Source organism: Suncus etruscus, chromosome 8 (genome assembly GCF_024139225.1).
Source record: "Suncus etruscus isolate mSunEtr1 chromosome 8, mSunEtr1.pri.cur, whole genome shotgun sequence".
Taxonomy (NCBI): Eukaryota; Metazoa; Chordata; class Mammalia; order Eulipotyphla; family Soricidae; genus Suncus; species Suncus etruscus.
The window spans coordinates 101,627,059-101,650,226 of record NC_064855.1 but is presented as its reverse complement, the minus strand read 5'-3'; positions in this window follow the sequence as shown (position 1 = coordinate 101,650,226).

Below are 23,168 nucleotides of genomic sequence, written 5' to 3'. Positions count from 1 at the left end.
TTAATGATTTTTAATATTTTATTTTCTTTATTGTGGGGAGGGTCACACCCAGCTATGCTAAGAATTTACTCTTGGATCTACTCTCACGAGTTACTTCTGACACTGCTCAGGAGAACATATATATATATATATATATATAGATATAGATATAGATATAGATATAGATATAGATATAGATATAGATATAGATATAGATATAGATATCTTATGAAAGGCAAATGGCATATTTTATATATTATCACTTTGTCTTCAACTATTTTACTGTTTAAAATTGAATATATTTTATTAAAAGTAGTTGATAGAATGCATATTACCTTGCAACCTTGAAAAATACATTACAAATTTTAATAGCTGCCATCACTGACTCTGCCACCTTCTATTTGCTGATAGTCATTAGGAAACTCATTCATCTGCTATAGATATTTTTGGCCAGTAGCTCTCTGCTAAGCAGAAGGGAGTACATGGACACTTTTTATTCTTCTTGTTTTCTGTTTGCTTTGGTTTAAATGTGGGAAGTTTTTAGTATACTCAATCTAATACACTGGAAATTATGGTGTTTATTTATATTTCTTAGAATGTAAAAAAGGCTAACATCTATTCTGCATTGCTTACATTATTTTATGTTTATCTGTTCTGGGCTATTCTCTGTGAAGTTTTATTACTCGTTTTATGAGAAATCTAACATGCTAAGTTCTTAAGAATCTTAGTTAGCAAACAGGGCAGATTGAATCACTCCTGGAGATAAATCATGTATAAAACTAGTGAATTCACTTACTTGGGTATTCTAAACTCAAAAAAAAAATGAATTCACCCATTCATCATAACCTCACATATCATATATTTTTAATTTTGATTTATAATTTGAAGGATTAATAGTATAAATTTTATTTTAATTTTAAATTTTATATGAGTTGTAGGGTATAGGTTGTCTTTCCTGCTATTAATAACAAGGAAGACCAATGTAACAAATATCACTGAATTCGATAGTTGTTCTAGGATGCATAATATTCAAGGCTTCTTAGTTATAACTGCTATTATGTTTTGATGTTTCCATTTTTAATTTTGGTGAATGAACTTTAGGTCTTCTGGATAAGTTTTAAAAAATTTATAATCTTAATTTAAATTCCTTGTTCAGAGAAGTTTAATGTATAAAAATATAAATAATTGGTGCCAGAGCGATAGCACAGTGGTAGACTGACCCATGAAGGACCTGAGTTCCTGAGTTTGATCCCCAGCATTCCATATTGTCCCCTGAGCCAGGAGTGATTTCTGAGTGCATACCCAGGAGTAAACCCTGAACATCACCAGGTGTGTTCCAAAAACCAAAAAAAAAAAAAAAAAAAAAGAAGGTAACTAATTATGTCTAGCAAAGTGATTTCTGTAAACTTAGTTTATACTTTAATGATACCCATTGACTTTTCAGTAAAAAATAATGTCTTCAAGACTTAATAGCCACCAGTACATTCCTTGAATTTCAAAATGCTTAGATTGGGGCTGCAATAATAATACAACCTTGCACAACATGGCTGCCCTGGGTCAAACATTTGAATCCTATATCATCACCTAAAGCCAACAGGAATGATTTCTGAGCACTGAGTCAGAAGAAAGTCCTTAGCACAGCTTAGTAAAGACCAACATAAAAAGAAAAATACAGATTTCTATTTTACAACTGCAAACATAAATGATACAACAAATCTAAAATATTAGTTAAGATCTAGGAATTATTAAAAAGAAAAAGATAAGATATCACTTTGTCTTGTTGCCTCTGCCTTACATGATCTGAGATCTGACTTCTGTGCACTTCTGGAAGAAAAATTTATAAGATTAGATGAAAGCTTATTAGTAATATTATTTTTTGTTTCTTTGCTAGACAAAAATGGCATGATCTCTTGATCTCAAAAATAATAGAATAGTTGGAGAATATTTCTTACAAGCCAAGACCCAGTTTCAATTCAAAATTATAATATTTTTGTCTTAAATATAAAAGTATGATTTCATAAATACCGGAGATAAACCTTTTAAAGCAGAGGCACAGCATTACTGGCATAAAGCTTAAAAGCTTTCCTTTGTTTTTATGAGTATTGTCAGCTCAAATATGTCTTGTAAACTATTAAAAGTATCTGGATATTGAATGTAAATGAAGAGTTTTCTTAGTGTTGTGAAGATTTTTCTAACTGTGAAAAAAAAGTATGTTGACTGTCCACCCCACAACTAAACACACACACTCACACACACATTTAGACACACACACACACACTCACAAATATTTTTTGTTTTGTTTTGAGTTGAATTATAAATTCCAGTACAAAATATATATGAATTGAAATAATTTGTTTAATAGAAACTGGTTTGAAATATAATGATTAACTTTGCATCATGCCGGTCTCCATCAAATCAAAAGACTAAAGATAAACTTTTTCCCAAAGGAGCCTAAAGAAAAACTTCTGACCTATGGGTAGGGTGCTTGCCTTACATGAGGCTGACCCAAGTTCCATCCTATGAACCACATGGTTACCACAGACTGAACTGGAGAAATTACTAAGTGAAGAGCCATCCATAAGATATGGATATACTGTATTTTCCGGCATATAAGACGATTTTTGAAACAAAAAATGTCAACCAAAAATCGGGGTCATCATATATGCCGAGTATATTCCGAAAAACATTTCGATATGCCACTAAACAAAAATTGTCTGGTTATTGCCACAAAACAAATTTTCCAACTCAATTCTGCACCAATCACTGCAAAGCTTCTTGGACCGCCTCTCTAACTCTGCCAATCCAAGCAGGCTTTTTATGTATGCACATTATACAATGTTCTCTCTTGGATTTCTTGTTTCTCGGTCAAGTTCATGGCATTGCCATTTGTGAAGAGACCTTCCATTTATCGTATCAAGGTACAGTATGTTACAGTATGTTCATTAAAATTTAATTAAAAAAAGAACTGGTATTGCCTCAGAAGAGGGTAGTTTTATACAGCGAATTTAGGCCAAAACCTATGTTTTAATTGTAAAATTAGAGGGTCGTCTTATATGCCGGATAATATGGTAGCCTCAAAATAAAAAAGTAAATAGTTTTATATAAAAATACCAATTTTATCCTACCTGTGTGTTTCTTGAGAATTCGATTTTCTTATTTATATATAGTTTTACAAGACTTTTGGCTGGCATAGAGACAACATGGAGCCCTGTGCATGGAATGTATGAATGACAGTTAAATTTCTAGGTCAGGCAAATCTACGTGAGAGATATAAGATTAAGGTACATGACAGAAGTAACTAGTAATATTTTGTTTTGGCAACAAGACATCCTAGACTTAATAAAAGAAAAGAATTCTTTTAGGCAAGATGACTCAGTCTCTAAAGACTCCATTGCTAATGAATCTAAAGCCATAACATTTTATTCTTAACATTTAGAGGACTTTAAAGTACATTTAAGTGTACTTTAAACTATTTTCTAAATTGTTTACACAAAGTTTAACATTAGAAATTTACTGAATACTAACTTTAAGTTTTGGACTTAATGATCTTATAAACTAAGAGTTTAAAGCGTTTGTAGACATGTTAAGTAAAGTAGTGATGACTACATGAGTTGAGGGAAAAGAAGGAATTTTGTCTTAAATTGAGAATGCTGTAAAATGGAAAGGAGAAAAGACATAGGAGACCTTGTTACTATGAAAGAAATATATTGCAGCCCTGAAGTTTCATTTTTAGGGAAAGCAACTAATATATGGAAATATGAATAGAATCTAATAAATTGCTTTAAGGAGCTTACAATTAATTTCTAATATCTGTGATATATCTGAATAAAATTATGTTTTTAACATTTTCTTACTAAAAGTGCACAAGTAAAACTGTGGTTCATTTTTCAGACTATAAAAATTTAATTAGTCTGCCTAGAAAATGACGATGTCATTAAAATAACTGTAATTCATGTCAGCTTTATCTGCTGGTCCTTAGTTATGTAAACGTAGTTTTAGTTTTAAGACAGTTAAATTTTATTTGCAGTTGTGAAAATCTTTGATGCTTGTTATAAATGGTAATTGAATATTGTGTCATGATAAAGTGTCAAAACTTTTTAATAACTATTAAAATGCCTGCTATGTTCTGGTAAGTTCTGGGTATTTTAGTAAATTACATGACTCAAAAATGAGAAAACTTTCTTTCCAAATTTGTTATAATAAGATCCTCAAGCTTGTTACCATTTATAGAATTGTTCTACTGCTTTGTGTTCAGAGAAAACTATGGAGGAGGGAAAGACTTTGATAGGCAATGAAGAGGATCTCATGGACTAAAGATAAAATTTCAGAATTTATGGAAAAACTCAGCACTTAAAACTATCAGAAGATCAAGATTTTCCACAGGGGACTGTTTGAACTTTCTGAGTGCATTAAGAATGATAAAATTTTGACCTATAAAATCCAGTAAATATTGTCCTATTGTAAATAGAACAAAATATTTTTTCCTTATTAGCACATTTAATCTTTTTTTTAAATTTTATGACAATGATTGCATAAATATAGGAACTATAACAGATAGTTTGAAAAATAAAAATACTGCAATTTTTCTGTAATTATTACAAACAATACAACTGTATAAATTTGGATTAATATCAATAAAAATAGTTTAGTGTCTTTTTACAGGGTACCAGTAAGCTGTCAGCTTGACAAAGTCATCCTTAGAGAAAAGTCACTGGACACTTTGAACTGTGTAGTAAATTCTAAAATACAAAATACTTTGAACTGTATTGTAAATTCTAAAATACAAATAGTGGTTAATATTTTCCTATAAATCCTTGGACCTTTTATATAACAAGAATCAGTTGCCCTAATATGGACTTAGTTTCTAATACTCCAAATAGAAGTTCCACCAAACACTTAAATGGGCATGGAACATAGCCATAGCCTCCCAAATTCAACTCAGATAGGTCAAAGGACTCCTAATAATACAGCTATAGTTGCTCAATAGAGATGTCATGATGCAGGCTCTAACTCACAGAGGTAATGGCTAATCTGTTTAAGGTTTGTTCCTTTTCATTTTGTCTGTAATCTTAAAACAACTTTCTGGGTTTGGTAAAACTAAAAGAAATTTACCTGTTGTTGTAGTTTCCAAAATATCACAACTTCTCCCAAGTTTTATCACCATGTTTTTAAATCAAATTTGGTTCATTGTTCATAGTCTAAATTTCCAGCAATACAGTACAATTTATCTAGATAATTGTGCCTGTTTGCATTATGCTTATGTAAGATAAGTGATCATGTTATTCAGAAATAAATTCAAGCTGTTACTATTATGTGGGATCTAATTGATTAAAATTAACATACAAAACTTCAATTATCAGGAAACTAATTGACCTGAGTGTGAATTTAGCATAGAATACTCCAGTTACATATAAAAATATAGTTATTTAGTTTACAGCTTTATGTAAAAAGGATACTTCCTTTGTACAATCCTCTGATGCTTTATTTGCTGGCTTTGATACTTTCTGTGCTGGTTGTTTACTGTTAGCTCTGCCTGTTGTTTTGCTGTTGTCTTGGTCTATTCTTAGTTTCTGTCTCTCCAAGTCTACCAATTTCCTCTTCTTCTATCACTGATGTTCTGTATTTTATCCCTAGGGCACCTCAGAATACCTGTAAAGATTTAAAACCCCAAGGCTCTTTAACGCTTGTTTTCTTTGTTGCAAGGCACATTGGTTGTTGAGAACTGATTTTTTTTTTCTTGCCATCTGCCCAGGGAACTGGTAGGAGAGTCAAAAGAAAGTAAGATGGGTTGTGATGCTTTTTCTAAGTGTTCTCATTTTTAAGTCTTCTTTTATATTATTTATTATCTTTATGTATGCAAATATTGTTTATTTAACTTTTGGTTTGGAAATCACACCAAGAAGTGCCTTCTCAGCTTTAAATTCTGGCAGTACTATAGAGATAATGTACAGATCTGGAAATTAAACCATATTGTTAGAAGGGAATATTAGAATGTATGTTTTAAATTTATAATGACTGCTATTTTGCTTCTGTAACCCTACTTTGCTTCAGACATAAGGAATGACAGTTCTAGGAATTTCATGAGCACACACCAGGATAGTTTGATTAAATAAGAAATGCAAGATGTCTAGTAATACTCTGGAGCTTGCAAGAGATAATTTTATCTAACTTCACCCAAAGGTAGGCAGGCAAAAGAGTTGCTCCTCTATTTCATCCAACCAGATTATTAATTAATTAAGTTATTTAATTTGGTTTTGGGGCCACATCCAGCACCACTCCTGTCTCTGCACTCAGAAATCGCTCCTGGCAGGCTCAGGGGATCATATGAATGCCGAGAATCGAACCTGGGTTGTCCAGGTCCTCCCGTAAGGCAAAAGACCTACCCCTGTGCTATCACTCAGGCCTCAGCTAACCAGTTTAAAACTGGCTGATGTAACATGCACTAGAACCTATAGTTTTACCCCTAGTTTGAAGCCCCAAAAACCCTATAAAAATGGCCTGTTAACTCCCCTAAGGGATTATTACCTGCAAAAGGTGTGGCCCCAGCATGCTGGTATCTAAATAAATACTTTGCTGTTTGCATTAATGATTCTTCTCCTGGCAGTATTACTGGATCTGATCTCTAGTCCAGAGCATTTATATAGTATAGAGATGAAGAAGTCAATCACTGTGTTTTTTTTTTTTCTTTCTTCTTCTCCTGATTGCATTTCAGGACAAGAGAAGTTGCAAGCTATTTCCTATTTGACTATCTAGAAATGACAATTCTCAGAAATCTTGAGTAGATTTTCAGTTAACTTGTAACCTTATTTCTCTTGTCTATAGAATTGACTATTAAATAGTCAGACTTGATTCAATTTTTCAATTAATATAGAAATTCTTTTGTTGTTTTGGGGCCACCCCCAGTGACACTAAGAGGTTTTTCCTGGCTATGCTCTCATAAATAGCTTCTCCCAGGCTCGGGTAACATACGGGACCCCGGGAATTGAACCGAGGTCTGTCCTGGGCCAGTCGCATACAAGACAAATGCTCTACAACTGTGCTATCTTTCCATCACCAACTTCTATATAAATTCTATAGAAACTTCTATAGAGGAAAGAATAGATGGTGAGCATAGATTTGATGCTGAAGTCAGTGGGGAATCTTGGGTGACTTATGGAGAGAAGTGGCAGTTTCCAGAAGGGAAACTACCTAACACTTCCCCTCGATCCACCTCTGTCCCCACCAGAGATATCTTCAACAGGATAAGTTCCCCATGAGTGAATCTTGTTCTTTGTGGGGAAGGGACTTCACAGTCTGAGTTTGTAACCTGGGATTTTGGATACGTTGTCTTTTCATTGGAAAATAATAATTTCAGGAAAGGAGCAGCAAAGCAGTAAAGAAAAAATATAAGAGACAGGGAGAGAGAGAGAGAGAGAGAGAGAGAGAGAGAGAGAGGGAGAGGGGGGGTTTAAGAAACAGAGAGGGCGGAAGAGAGAGAGAGAGAGAGAGAGAGAGAGAGAGAGAGAGAGAGAGAGAGAGAGAGAGAGAGAGAGAGAGAGAGAGAGAGAGAGAATGCAGGCTTCTCCAGAATGGAGAGTCCCAGTACACAATGGGGGGATGGTGGTGGTCTGCACTCAACTGTACAGGTAGCACCTGGTTCCTCCTTTATACCAAGTTGGCATTTATAGTTTTTCCCCTAACCTGGTTTCCTGGGACTTTCTACCTAAATAGGAGTCTGTGCTAGGGCGGTACCACCATCAAGGAGTCCAGAGTTAGATGATCTTGGACAGTCTTTTTTAAGCTTTTATTCCTGCTGGAACTTCTCCCAGCATTCTCTGGTCTGTTCTACAGCCAGTTAATTGTATTAACAGGCCTCATTCTTGTGTCACAAAGGTGGGTAGGGGCAGAATTAGGGCTAAATTTTTCTATTAAATTAATTAAAGGACTCATTGTCCTGAGAGGTTCTAAGGAATGGCCTTTCACTTTCTGCTGACTGCCTGATTCAAAGGTAATCCAAATCAATTAAGAGTGAATTTCAAAATTAGAAGCAAAAAAGTCTATCTGGTCAGGGGTGGTTGAATATGTAGAAAATCCCCCCATTTTTTTTCCTAAAAGAAAAATAGAAATAGTCTTCAGAAATCTTTATTTGCATTTACTTTGGTAGTATCCCTCAGGGGATCAGTCCCAAAATGAATTTATAGATTGCTCTGGTGCCCAGCAGTCTATAATCCTTCCTTCTTAAAACTGCATTTTTCTGTTCTTGCTCTATATAAAACTGCTTCTTATATTCAAACAGACAGCATGCTTTATGGGGACATAAGTTTAGCATCCTTTCAAGTTGCTAGCCCTTGAATAAACGTTATTTTCTCTCTTCAGCTCTTGCCTCTTAAATATTGGCCTTTAAGCAGCAAATAACTTAACTTGCATAAGTTAACAGTGCTAATCAATGTTCTCTTCCGATTTATAAAGATAGCATTTATTTACTTCACCATTACTGTTGCTTGACAACAAATCAACACACACACACACATACACACAAAGACACTAACTTTTGAGAAAAAAAAAAGCTTTTAGCTTACTAAAATAAAAATAGAAAAGAAGAGTTAAGTAAAAATAGTTAATTAAAATTTTATTTAATAAAGGTGACCATTTCCAAAGTTTCTTCATTCATATATTTTAATTTATTATTTATTTATTTATTTATTTATTATTTATTTATTAATTTATTATTTTGGGGCTATAACCGGCAGCTCTCAGGAGTTACTCCTGGCTCTGTGTTCAGAAATCGCTCCTAGCAGGTCTACGGGAACATATGGCATTCTGGGAATCGAACCTGGCTCCATCCCAGGTTGTTCATGCACAAGACAAACACGCTACAGCTGTGCCATCTTTCAGTCGTTATGTTTTTATATATTTTGGGGGGGGAACCACACCTAGTGTTTCTCAGGGGCTGCTCCTGTCTCTTCTCTGAAATTGCCTCTGGCTCAGGGACCATATGGGATGCTGGGGATCAAACTCTCATCTGTCTTGGGTCAGCCTCATACAAGGCAAACGCCCTACCATTGTGCAGCAATCCGTCACCAATTTCTGAGCAAAGAGCCAGTAGTACCCCTGAGCATTGCCAGGTGTGACCCCGCAAGCCCCCACCCCACACACAAAAAAAAACCCCAAAGACCATTACATCATTGTGTCATAATTCTAGTTGATTCTGTTAAATCCTGAGAATTAAATTATTATAGTTTATGTCTCATTTTTACCACAGTCCTAATATTTGTGGTTGTGTACAGTTACCTTATTGCACCACTACCAAAGAGCTGAACACTTTCCACCAAGGTCCCTCTGTTACTTCTAGTAACCTCATTAGGCTCTATAACACATAGGCCCTTAAAATTGGGCAGATTTTAACATTTATTATGTAGGTTAAAGGCTAATCTTAAGATTTTCATTTTGCTCACACCTGGGGCACATCCTATCTCAGATTTCTAAAATGTAAATAGTCTTTGATCACCCAGAATGTTATAATTATCAAGAACCCAACAAAAGATACTTCTTTTTTCCTAGAACACACATAAATTTCTTCTTCTGAAGTTTAACCTGCTCTTCCAAATTGTTGCAGACAATTTAGGGGAAATGTTAAAAGAGTTAATGTCTTTGAGATGGGAGTGAACTCTCTCCTCTTTACCCTCCCCGCGCATCTGAGAAGGGCCTGAAAATTCCTACAGATGGTCAGGTGCAAGCACCAGTGTGGAGAGCAGTTCTTGCATCTTAAAAGCTCTAGGCTGCAGTCATTCAGAGTATTGCATAGGATGTAGGTACCAATTTCTTGCTCTCAAGTATTTAAGACTTAAAGCAAAAGGCTTAAGACTTAATAGACAAATTAGAAAAAAAACTTTATTTAATTGAAGAGAACAAGAGAGAAGAAATGCATATCATGAGATGGGTCTACCAAAAAAAGATTTCAGGAAACACACATTCCATTTTCCTTTTATTGCTTTTTAAATAATGGTAGGGGGAGGATGACCATATCTTGGTTCAATTCCAAGAAAGTAGGCCATAAAAAACAGGGAGAGGATGATAGATGTATACACATTAAAATCATTTTGTTTGAACTGCTTATAAAATGTTTCTTTTCCTCAAGCATTCATTTTTTTACTTCATGTTTAATTGAGTTTATATAAGTGTCACCTATTTATAGCACAAAGCAATACTGTCATTTAAAAATTAATAAATTTAAGTTTTGAGTGACATAACATGGATCTAACTAAATACCTTTAAATATGCAGTTTGAAGAAATAAAGAGAATATAAGACTTACACAAAAAATGGGTGTGCAATTTAGACAGATATTGGTGATGTACTTAACATAAACTTTGGTCACCAGAAAATGGCTCAATGATTAGAGCCTGTGACCAACACTTGATTGATTATGAACACAAACCAGGTTTTTAGCAAAACATATTGAAGTAATCATCATTTTACCTTAGCTAGAAGTGTTTAGAAATATAGAAATATATTTAGTATATGAAGAAAGCTATAATTTTTCTGAACTTTGAGAAAAATAAATGGTGAAATCAAAACTAATAAAAACAGTAGAATATTTAGAAAAATAATATTGGTAGTTTTTTTATTTAATTGACTTTTATTCATAGGAAATTCTCATTTTTTTCAGATATAAATTCGCCTAACTAAACCTATTCCTATTCAATGTATTTTTCCATTGATGGTATATTCCATTAAAATGTTGGAAATTAAATAGAATGATATTATGAAATGAATTTATTGAATGATATCCAGTTATCATATGTATGATGCTTATTTCTATAACTATATTGAAAATTTGGGCAAACAGCAATGTGAGTTAAGAAAATTCTAGTATTCAAATATCTACATGAGGCACTAGAGGTAAGGTGTCTGCCTTGCAAGCACCAGCCAAGGAAAGACCATGGTTTGATTCCCCCGGCATCCCATATGGTTCCACCCAAGCCAGGGGCAATTTTTGAGTGCTTAGCCGCTTAGCCAGGAGTAACCCCTGAGCACCAAACAGGTGTGGCCCAAAACAAAACAAAACAAAAAATATCTACATGAACTTTACATTTATGTTTAATCAATACATTTTAGTTCTGCTGTCAATTTATCTCCTTTAATTTTAGTAGTTTCCTTACTTAAAGTTCAACATGTCAAATACCAGAAATAACTTCAATGTTTGAGTGGGATTTTAAGTTTGAAAAGAGTAAAATATTCAAACAAGAACATTTATTTCTCTGTGATTTTGACCTCTTACTATAAGAAAATATGCATTAGTTACATTTAGGGGCTTTGTGTGCTAAATTAATTATATGGGTACAAACTTTGCATGCCTGGCACTATTGCCGCCTGAGTACTGACAGAAGTGATTACTGAGCAACAACCTCTGAGTAGTCCCTGTGGACCAACAAGTATGACCTCAAATAATAAAAAGAAAACCCAAACAAAGTAATACAACACAGTTTAATTAGCAATAATTACAACTTTGATAAACTATGCTTCTGTCACTGCACAAAGCAACAAAATAAAGATTAAACAAGAAATGTATTTAATAATTTAATAACTAGTTCTTTCAAAATGTAAGTTCCTAACAAAAGTACCTCATAAAACAAAAGTAAGTAATTACAATTAAAAAGCATTGTACATATTATATACAATTCCTTATCTTTAACATTGTTATATGAATTCAGATTTATATGAATTTATAAAATGATGTTTTATATGTTTGGAAATGTAAAGTTTTGTTTATAATATATAGGGATTTTCAGTTTAATCCAATATCTTATCTGTTTTGCTTAACTTTATTTTCTGGCATACAAAAATAAACATTACTTTTATCTTTTAAAAAGAAAAGTTGTAATATAATTAAAAATTAAAAGGTTGTGAGTTTCTAAAATGTTGTATGCATAAGCAGGTCATAAATAAATTTTATTAAAATATTCTTTAAATATGTCAAAATACTTATATTTATGACAAAACACACAACTTTTTTTTTTTATCAAACATCTGCTTTTCCAATGTTTTCTATGAGTTATCTTCCTCCTCTTAGAAGCTCAATTTTTTACCTATTTTTCTTTACCCAAATGGTGGAAAAATGTCAATTGCAAAAATGCTATTTTTGATATTTTATGAAGTAATGCATACACAAAACTAATTTTTATTATACTTATATATCTTATATCAATTCAATTTTTAAACCAGAGATGAGATGAATAGGGGAGTGATGAAAAAGGTCTCTACCCTTCTATTGTGATATTTATTTATGATTTAGTTTAAATGCAATTGGTACTGAAAAATCCTTGTCAAAAGTTTACTCTCACTCATTCTTCAATCTTCCTCCACAAAGTTGCTTTCCTTCTTAGGAGCAGAAAGTTTGTATGGTGAGATTCCTGAACCTGTTCTTGTACCTTTTCACTGTGTGGATTATTTCCTGCATCAAAGTTTGCTTTCAGACTTGAGTCTCTTCAGGTCTGAAGAGACTGGAGCTACCCTTACACATCAAGAACGATATTGCACACAGATCTAGGAAAGAACAAAATGAGTTTGTTGGGTATCCCGATCCCCCAAGCATCACCAGGAGTATAAATCTCTGGTCACTTCTGGAAGTGGCCCCAAAACAAAACAAGTTATTTTTCATATTCTTCCCTTGGTTGCTGTGCTGACAGGTAGGGCCACACACCTGACTGCTCCTCTCTACAATGGTGATAATGGTGTACCACATCTGCACAGGGAGTTCTCTGCTCCAGGGTCTGGACTTCTGGATCTGTCTTGCTCCTCTCAAGTGAGACACACAGTGCTCCTTATAGTACATCTTCCTGGTTGTTCTATATTTGGTTTGGGGGCCACACAAAGTGGTGTTCAGGGTTTACTCCTGACTCTGTCCAAGGGTCAATCTTAGTGGACTCTCAGACCCTATGGGATTCTGGGGATAAAACCTGTGTTGGCCTCTGCTCCCCTAATCTCACATCTTTCATAGTTGTACTACTCATCTACCCGATGTTAAGCTCCACACGATGTTAATCCCACTCCAGGGAAATGGGTCTGGAGCAGGGGTAATTATGGGAAATAAACCAGGCCAAGTTTAAGAGTATTAAGTAAAATTACTAAGTTCTGAATCACTACTGAGTGGGGGAGTAAGAACAAAAGGCCTATCTTGAGCCAGTCCTGCCCAGGTATTATTTAGACATGTGGAACAAGATGATAAGTAGGAAAATCTCTGTTTTGGGTGAAAACAAGTGGTAAATAAAAAAATATAAAGTAGCCAGGAATGATCTTTGTTTTGGGTAAAAACCAAATTGAAAACAAATAAGGAGCCAGAGTGATAGCACAGCAGTAGGGTGTTTGCCTTGTATGCAGCTGACCAGACAACCAAGTTAGATTCGTGGCATCCCATATGGTCCCCCAAGCCTGCCAGGTGTGATTTCTGAGTTCAGAGCCAAGAGTAACCTCTGAGCACCACTAGGTGTGGCCCAAAAGCCAAAAAAATAAAAACAAAACAAAACAGGGATGATTGTTGCTTTTTGGTGAAACCAAGTTGTAAATTGTAAACCAACAATCCCTGGCAATGTGCAGAGTAGCTGAGAATTCAACTGTGGGATCAGGGATTACAGATAGGACAGGTGCCAGATAGCCTTGGCTCATGTGAGACTCCAGGAAGTCCAATTTGTGATCATACATGGTCCACACCTCTACACTACTCCTCCGAGATCCTTGCTCCCTTTGTTTAACCTCAGAAATGTAAAAAAAAAAAAAAAAAAAGAAAGAAAAAAGAAAAAAGAGTTTATACTCTTTTGAGTAAACAATGGGAAAATGCAAATTAAAATTTGTGCAAGATAGTAAATATTGTCTCCAATTATGCAAACTAATTTTTTTTATAAATTTTAAAGATTAAAATAATTTTTTGCTTCCCTGCATTACATGTAAATAACCTCTATAAAGAAGCAGTAAAACCTAAATTTTAAGGTCCTTAAATTCCTTAACTGATACTACAATAATTTTATTTGCTTTGGTCTTATTTTACCACACATTCATTTTAGTTATTTGTTTTACTTTAAGTTTGTAGTTAGTGGAATTTGTTGAGAAACAAAAGACTACTTAGAGTAAAGGGAAAGAAAATAATCACTTTAAGTAGAAGGAATGAGATTGCAGAATACATAATTAAAGGGGCATTATTCAGATGACATAAATCCAGATTAGCTTTTCTTGCATAAAGTATTAGTTATGATGAAGATTAATACCTACAGTATTTGAATGAAGTTGATTACTATAGAATAGTGCCAATAATATGCCAATGCTTACTATACAAATATATATTTCAATATTGACAATGACTGTATTGATAATAGTTTATTTTCAATGGACACGTTTTAACTCCTTTTTAAAAAATATGGTTGCATTTATGATCCAACTATATATATGTACATACATATATATATTTGTTAAATAATACACAAGAACTGCACTGTCTGATTAATTTCAACTCATTCAGGACATAAAGTTCCAGATATGAGATTTCCTCCTGAAAAATAATATTAAAAGATAAATGTTCTCCAAAAGATGAATTAAGTAAAATGCTGTCTAGCAGTACAGATATATTATATTTGACTCAAAGCCCATTTTCATAAAAAAACAAACCTAAATCTGTAATCTCTTGATCTTTACAACATTATATCTCTGTCAATCTTGCTTAGGAATGCTCACAGAACTTATTATCTTTATTTTCAATATTAAGTTAGATTAAACACTCAGCCTTGACCTAATTGCATTCAGTAAGGAAGGAAGCTCTTAGATAACCATATATATATAACATACATTTTTGGCTTTTTATTATACATAATTCACTCTTTTATTATCATATTCATTTTAATTTATTTTATATTTAATTTTTTGGTAATAATGATGAAAGATAAAGTCTCATACGTAAAATGTGTGCTCTTCCTAGAGTTGTATACTGTAACTTATTTGTTAAGGATAAAACTATATCATCTATTTAAAAACTAAAATCTATAAAATATGTTCTTTATTTTTAAGAAAAAATAGAGTTTTAGAAGGAAAGAAGTCATAACATTCTAACAAAATTAATATATATTGACCAGCAAGACAGATAATTACTTGATATTAGGAAAACAAAGATATTTTATTTCATTGTTCCATAAGAAAATGAAAGAACGTCAATATTTTTTCTTTTAATCTCTGATTTTATGCATCAATTCTATTGACACTTAAACAAATATACTACCAAAGACATTTTAGAGGCATCTGGATAATGATAATAAACCAATTTATTATTGTGGCTTAAAATAAATTCTGTTCCTGAAATATAATACAGCAGTAAATGTAATTGCCTTGTGCATTACATGACTGACTGGGTTTGATCTTCAGCATTCAACAGTATCATGAGTGCTCCCTGAATTCAGAACCAAAAGTATCTCTAGAGCAACCCTAGGTGTGTGTGTGTGTGTTTTTTTTTTTAATGCCAACAGAAATTCTATTTTGAATATAAACTTTCTCATCCAAGTTTTGATAACTTCTTATATTTGAAAGTGTGGACAATATACTAAGAATTGCTCTGGAGTCATTTTATCATCTGCAATAAAAGAGTAATTAGGATATTTGCATATTTAAGGATGTGACTTATATAAAGTGTTGACAATTAAAGTATCCTTTTTCTGAAATACACTTGATCACTCTCACTTAGTCATAATTGTATGTTTTAGATACACACTTTGCATTGTTGTTATTGTTGTTGTTGGTGTTTGGGTCACACCCAGTAGCGCTCAGGAGTTACGCTTGGATCTGTGCTCAGAAGTCGTTTCTGGCAGGCTCAGGGAAACATAGGAGAGGCCGGGGTTTGAACCTGGGTCTGTCCTATGTTGGCTGTGTGCAAGGAAAACACATTACCGCTGTGCTATTGCTCTAGCCCCCATACTTAGCATATTTTGCCACTTAAAATGACAATGGTAAATCTCAGGTATCTCGAGTGATTTTGGTATACTTAGGTAATATATGGTATCAAAAGGTAAAATTGGTGTTTATAACCTGCGCAAATACCAAGATCGCTAGCTACAGTGGCTTGAATTTCTCACACACAACTGAGAGGAAACTTTCCTGGCATCACAAAAAAGCCTTTGAGATGGGGGAATGAGTATATATGGAGCCAGGAGTTGATCCCATGATGGTATGCTTCAAGGATGGAGAAACCCTGAATCTCTTAGGCCACGGGAATTCCCTTTCTTCCCCAATGCTTACTGTGCCTATGCAAAAAGAAAAAAAAAAGTGGGGGGAACACCAAACCCCACCACCCCAGCACCCATACTTTTTCTTGTTTTGTTTTGATTTGTTAGTTTTTTACTTTATTTTCCTTCTCTTTGTTCTTTCACTTTTCTCTTTCTTTTTCACACCTGTTATTATTTAGAGATTTATTTTTATTTTTATTTGCTCGGTCCATTTTTTTCTTTTTTTCTCCATTTTTCTTTTTTTTTTTTCTTTTCTCCTTTCTTTTCTTGGTAGTTGTCACCAAATTTTTTTCTCCCCTTTTTCTTATCCCTTTTTATCTCCAATGATGGTGGAATGGATGCTCAATCTACAACAAACTGTAAAGTGGAGACCAGTTGCACTGGCATACTGGGGGGTAGAGGAGGGAGATGTGGGATGCATGCTGGGAATAGGGACGGAGGGAAGTCAGCACTGGTGGTGGGAATGCCCCTCATTCATTGTCACTATATACCATAAATGATGCAGTGAAAGATTTGTAATGCATATTGGTCACAATAAAAATTTAAAAAAAATTCAATGCTTTAAATAAGATTTAAAGCAAAAAAAATTGGTGTTTATGATTTACATCTCTACACCCATCTCTTAATTGGCATATATAATGTTAGGATGCTTTTGTTGATTTAGGATCCTTCTCAGATTTCTCAGGCTGTACTCATGGATCTGTGCTCAAAGGTATAATATCTTTATGATAAAGCAGGCATAACACAGGTTGATGCTGCAGAACAAGACAAGTATCTTAATCATTTGTACATCTCGGGATTATTTTTTAAAATAAAAAGCAGATATTTCTTGGTTACCACTTAAAATGTATAGGTGTGAAACGCACATATATTGTAACAAGTCTGAAATGCATCAAATGATCTATCAGAAGATCTATCTGTGACATCATTAAAATGCATAAAAATTGAAAAATCTTAAAAGTACTGAAATATCTGTGTAAATAGGTGAAAATTGAGAATTATGTCTTAGAGAAATAGATTTTTGTTTATTTGATACAATTATGTTGATAGTAGAAGACAATTTAAAATCAAAAGAGAATTAAAATTTTAAAAATCCTCCCCAAAACATTAAATTCACAAATCAACCTTTCATTAAAATGAAAATAAGTAGGGCCATTGATATTATAGTAATGAAATCATAAGCCCACAGTGCCTACATATACCTTTGACCCAGATTCAACTCCCTCCACTATGTAAAACCTGAAGGTTTGCTGGCTGTTTTGGTAGGTGCCTTTTCATTGTGAGTCCAAAGGGTAACTATGGTATTGTTACCCTATTACCAGGTGGGTAATCAATCTACCCAATTCCTCAGTTTTCTGAGCTGCGTGCCATCCTTGGGCCCTTGCATTGATACCTTTCCTGCTTGGTGATACTTCCTCTAAATTCTGCTTAAGAACTACCCACAACAAAAAACTACAAATATATAAATAGGGCATTCCTTATTTAATCTGATCAACATTAATCAGAAGAAAACAGAACAAATAAATTTAATATGATTATATTCAAAGAAATCTTGTCTCTTTATTTTAATTGGCTTGTATGCAATAATGATTACAGAATTAACCATTCCTGATTATATTTAAAATAAACACATGCTATAAATATCATGTCAGGGCCAAAGAGATAGTGCACTGCATAAGACATTTGACTTGCACAATGCCAACTAGGTTTAATCCCCTGTATTTCATATCCTTCCCTAAGTGCTGCCATAAATAATCCTGAGTGCAGAGTCAGGCATAACCCCTGAGCATTGATTGCCAGGTGTGGTCCCAAAGCAAACAAACAAAAAATTATAAGTAAAAACTAAACTGTCAAATAGAATTTGTTGCTTGTTCTGCTGAATTTTTATATTTTATAATATTTTTCTTGCATCACTTAATGTTCATTTCTTAAATATCCAGATCAAAATATTCTGTTAAATGTAAAATTATATTATTACAGAGCCATATCAAGATTATATGATAACAAGATATAATATAAAATTTGAATCATATGGGAAGAATTTTTATGCCTAATATTACAATTATTTTAACAACAAAATTTTCACCAATACTCGAGTCACTCATGTTTCATTATTTATAAACTGAATTTATTTATAAAAACTGTTGTTTAGTTTAGTCTTCATTGAGTATACAAGTTTATAACTATTCATCAAAATGTTGTTTCACTACTCATAAAACATTTAACCTTCCTATCGTCAGCATTTCAACAAATTTGTTTCATGCTCCTCCTTTCTGGGAACCCATCCAAGAAACACATGCAGAAAGAATTTATTTGAAGGAATACATTTTTTCTTAATTCACAGTTACTTTATTTTAGACATTTTCCCCATAAAATCTATTTGTACATGATATTATTCCATCATCTTCCAGGAATTATTTTCTAAGGAGTTTCTCCAATACATTCTACTTTTTTTTATATCTGTGACTATTTTATTATTATTGTTATTATCATTAATAATTTGGTTTCGCTGAGCCATATCCAGTATCAATCAGGGGTTACTCCTGGCTCTGCACCCATAAATCACGTCTGGCAGGCTAGGGGGACCATATAGGAAACAGGGATGGCTACATGTAGGACAAATGCCCTACCCATTGTGCATTATTCTTTGGGCCCCTTTACTATTTTTTTATTTAGATCCATTAAAATAAAAAATTAGGGACCGGAGTAATGGCGCAGTGGTAGGGTGTTTGGCTTGCACACAGTTGACCCAGGATAGACCACGGTTCAATCCTTGGAGTCCTACACTGTCCCCAGAGCCAGGAGTGATTTCTGAGCACATAGCCAGGAGTAACCCCTGAGCATCACTGAGTGTGTGGCCCAAAATTTAAAAAAATATATATACTTAAAATGTCCAATGATAGTAAAGATTTTAAACAAATATTTATATATTTAACTACCTCAAAATTTTTAATAAGTTAATTTTAAATGATTTTAAGCATTTGCATATATAATATTGTATAATCATTCATTCAAATTTATAAAAAATATATAAATTAAAAATACTATATTATATATATATATTCTTCATTTTGAATGTGTACTTAACTACAACTAACCATTATGTATATAATGACAAACTAACAACCACTAATTACAACATAATGGTTAAGTATTTTTAACATATTTTAAGTATTTAACATAATGGTTAAGTATTTTAATAATAAATTATTAAAATATTTTTCTCATAATAACCTAATTTATATCAGTCATATTTCATGTGAATATGTTGTGGAATTAAGTTTGCTTAGGGATCTTTCCTGACCATACTGGGGGGATCGAACATAAAACCCATATAAGCCCACTGCAAGGAAAGTGTCCTACCTTCTATACTAACTGTGTGTAGGTAGATTGTCTGTCCGATAGCTAAACTCTGAATAAGCATAAATCGAAAAATAAAAACTATGAGCCTATTCAAACTTTTGAAAAATACATTAATCCTACTAAAATATAACACTGAGCTAATAAAAGTAATTTTTGAGATAATATTCCATCAAATATTGTTCTAGACTTTAGTAAAGCTCTAATACTGTCTTCTTTCTAGCTCTGACTTCTTCCTGGAATATTTTATCCAGTTATACTCTTTTTAGTATTAATATATTAGTATCCTTAATTGTATTTATGTTCTTAAACTAATAACAACTGATTTTATTTAACCTTAATAAATATTCATAAACCAATCCATATTTATATGTGCAAATTAATGTTTCCAATAATAATTTGATAAGTATGCTTTAGATTGATTAAGTTTTATAAATTTTAATATGTTATTTTTAATTTGAGTAAAATGTTTATAGTATTAATTTTAGTTAAAATTTTATTTCCAATTTTATTTTAAATCAGTTTCTATATATTTATGCAGGTCTGTACAGTATGCACAGTAGGTAAAGACATGTCCTCTGAAATCTCTTCAATAATTAACATTATGACATATATTTTATTTTTGATGGTGAATTTGGGCTACACTCAGCAGTATTCAAGATATATTTATAACTGGCTCTGTGCTCAGAAATAACTCCTGGCACCGCTCCAGGGACCAAGTGGACTTCTAGGATTCAAAATTAGTTTGGTGTGTACAGGCAAACATGTTGCCCCCTTCATGCTCTTTCTGGACCCCTGATAGAAATTTTAAGGTGATTTTTACATTTAACCATATTATAAATATCAAGGATAAGGAGGAGCAAAAAGTGAGCTCAAAGGGTTAGAGTGAATGAAATAGATTAGTGAGGCCCCAAGTTTGATACTTGGCATGGTTTGGCACCCAGTGAGTAGGATGTGTAGTCCTTTATATCAGTAACATGTTACATATGGGACATTGAACAGCCCACCCCACAAAGAATGAATATGTATTTTGGGGTGTTACACTGGTCCCCCAAGCACTGTGTTGAATGATTCCCACAAAATATATAAAAAAAATGGGGTCAGAGTGATGGAACAGTGGTAGGGTGTTTGCTTTGCACGCAGCTGACCCAGGACTGACTGTGGTTCGATCCCCAACGTCCCATATGGTCCCCCAAACCGGGAGAGATTTCTGAGCACATAACCAGGAGTAATCCCTGAGCCACGGGTGTAGCTCAAAAAACTAAAGAGGAAAAAAATAATCTGAGGCAATCAAGTGTCAAGGTAATTATTTTGCACAAAGCCAAATTTGGCTAGATTTTTGGCATCCCATGGTCATTGATGCAACCCTGGTGATCCCAAAACAAAGTTCATATAGAACTAAATTACTATTAGAAATTTTTGGCACCGTTGAGCTCAAAATGCACTTCATTCTCAGACTCTTGCATTGAACCACTGACCTCATAACATAAAAATCATCATGAAGTGCATTGAATAATTCTTAGCACTACTTGGGAAATCTCTCCATCTAGGACATAAGGTAGCAATTTATTTGAAATTGAAAAGTAGTTTTTCTGGGAACTCAGAAATTACTCTCACTATGGGCTAAAGAGGGTTCAACTATAGCTTTTAACTATAAAGTTCAACTAAAGCAAATCATGCCACTCTAAATGGGTTATATTTACCCGGTATTCAATGAGTTATCTTATATTTTGTCACATATAATCCTATTTATTTACATTAATGTGTTTCTTAATATCAAAATAGATATATGTTTTTAAGTATCAGGAAAACTTTTGCTAAAAAATTTTAGTGAATTTTTTGATCACTAAATATTTGAAGTAATGTAGCAGATATAATGGATGGAGTAATATGACTATTACTCTTTTACAATTGCAATTTGAGAATACGTACTTTTTATTGTACAGAATTGGAAAACATTTTTATTGTATTTTTACTGTTTCGACCTACTTCACTTTAACAATAACATGCTTTTAGAGACCTCCAAAGGCTGAACTGTGTTCTTCCAAATTCTCCAAGATTTAAATATCCAACATGCTGAAAGTCAGTGTTTTAAGGTAATAAACTTAAATGAAGTTATAAATGAGAAAAAATTAATATATCAAGAAGAGTGATCTGAGAAGATACAAAGGAGAGACATGTTTAGAAAATAGTCCTTTTTAGGAACTAACAGCTCTATTACTATCACTTTAATTTTTTGTTTGTTTGTTTTTGAGCCACACCAGGTGATGCTCAGGGTTTACTCCTGGCTAATGCACTCAGAAATTATTCCTGGTTTGGGGGACCATATGGGATGCCAGGGGATTGGATCATGGTTGGTCCTAAGTCAACTGTGTGCAAGGCAAACACCTTACCACTACACCACTGCTCTGACCACTATTACTGTCACTTTAATTTTCAACTTTCAATATAAGGTTATAATTCTAAATTCTAATGATGAAAACAAATTTGGGGATAATTCAAAACAATATTTTCTTTAGTTCAGACAAAACTGAGTTTCAATCCAAATAAAAAGCTTTTCAAATGTAGCTTCCTCTGACAAATTATTAGGAGAATGAAAATGTCAGATTTGAGGGAAGGGTATTGATTGTGTATTATTTTTACTTTTTTTTTGTGAGCCACACCTGGTGATGCTCAGGGGTACTCCTTCTTATGAGCTCACAAATCGCTCATGGTGTGGGGGGCCATATTGTGATTGCATGAGTAAGGCAGATGGCCTATCACTTGCGCCACCTCTCCTGCCCCAAAGAACAGTTTACTTTTTAAACATTAACTATAACTAAAGGTCAAAATATATATAAGTAATAAGTTTTCTACTATTACTTATATAACAATTATAATTTATCATTTGTTTCAATAAATCTTGAAATAAATGTCTGCATGTAATTAGAATTTCAGTACATCTAAAGCCAAAATGAGAAACAAAAATAATTTTGTTATTGTAATAGAAACTGACAGATAAATAATGAATGACATCAAATAGTAGCCTTCTTTGTTTAGAGATGAGGGCTAGAGATCAAAATGTTTTCATATTCAGGTAGATATTTATGTTTCTAAAATATAGCTAATATAAATGATAGAACAGGGAGAGAAAATGTCATCAGAGAGGGATCACAGAAAGATATTCCCAGTGAACATTATTTTGTGTGAATGCTATTTAAAACCTGAAAGTCAGAGTTTACTGCTTTTTCTCAGTGCAATTATTAAATGACAAAATTTATATACTTGTTTTTAATTTGGGGTGGGCCTTCTAAACTCTTAGATAATGAGGTGAGAGATTCAGTATAAGGGGCTACCTAGCACTACTACAGTAATTTTAGGGGCCACCGAGGCCACAGATGACAATGCTTTTAAACTTCCAGAATAAAATGGTCACTCTCAGGGGAACTATTATATCCTGGTTCCCTAAAATCTTATCATCATTGTTAACAGTATTCTAAAATGTCACCATGACAACTATAAGAAAAACTTTATTATTTAATTAGTATATTTATCATTTTATGTTAAATTGCATACAATTTGGGAAATGACAAATATTGATGTGTAAATGCCA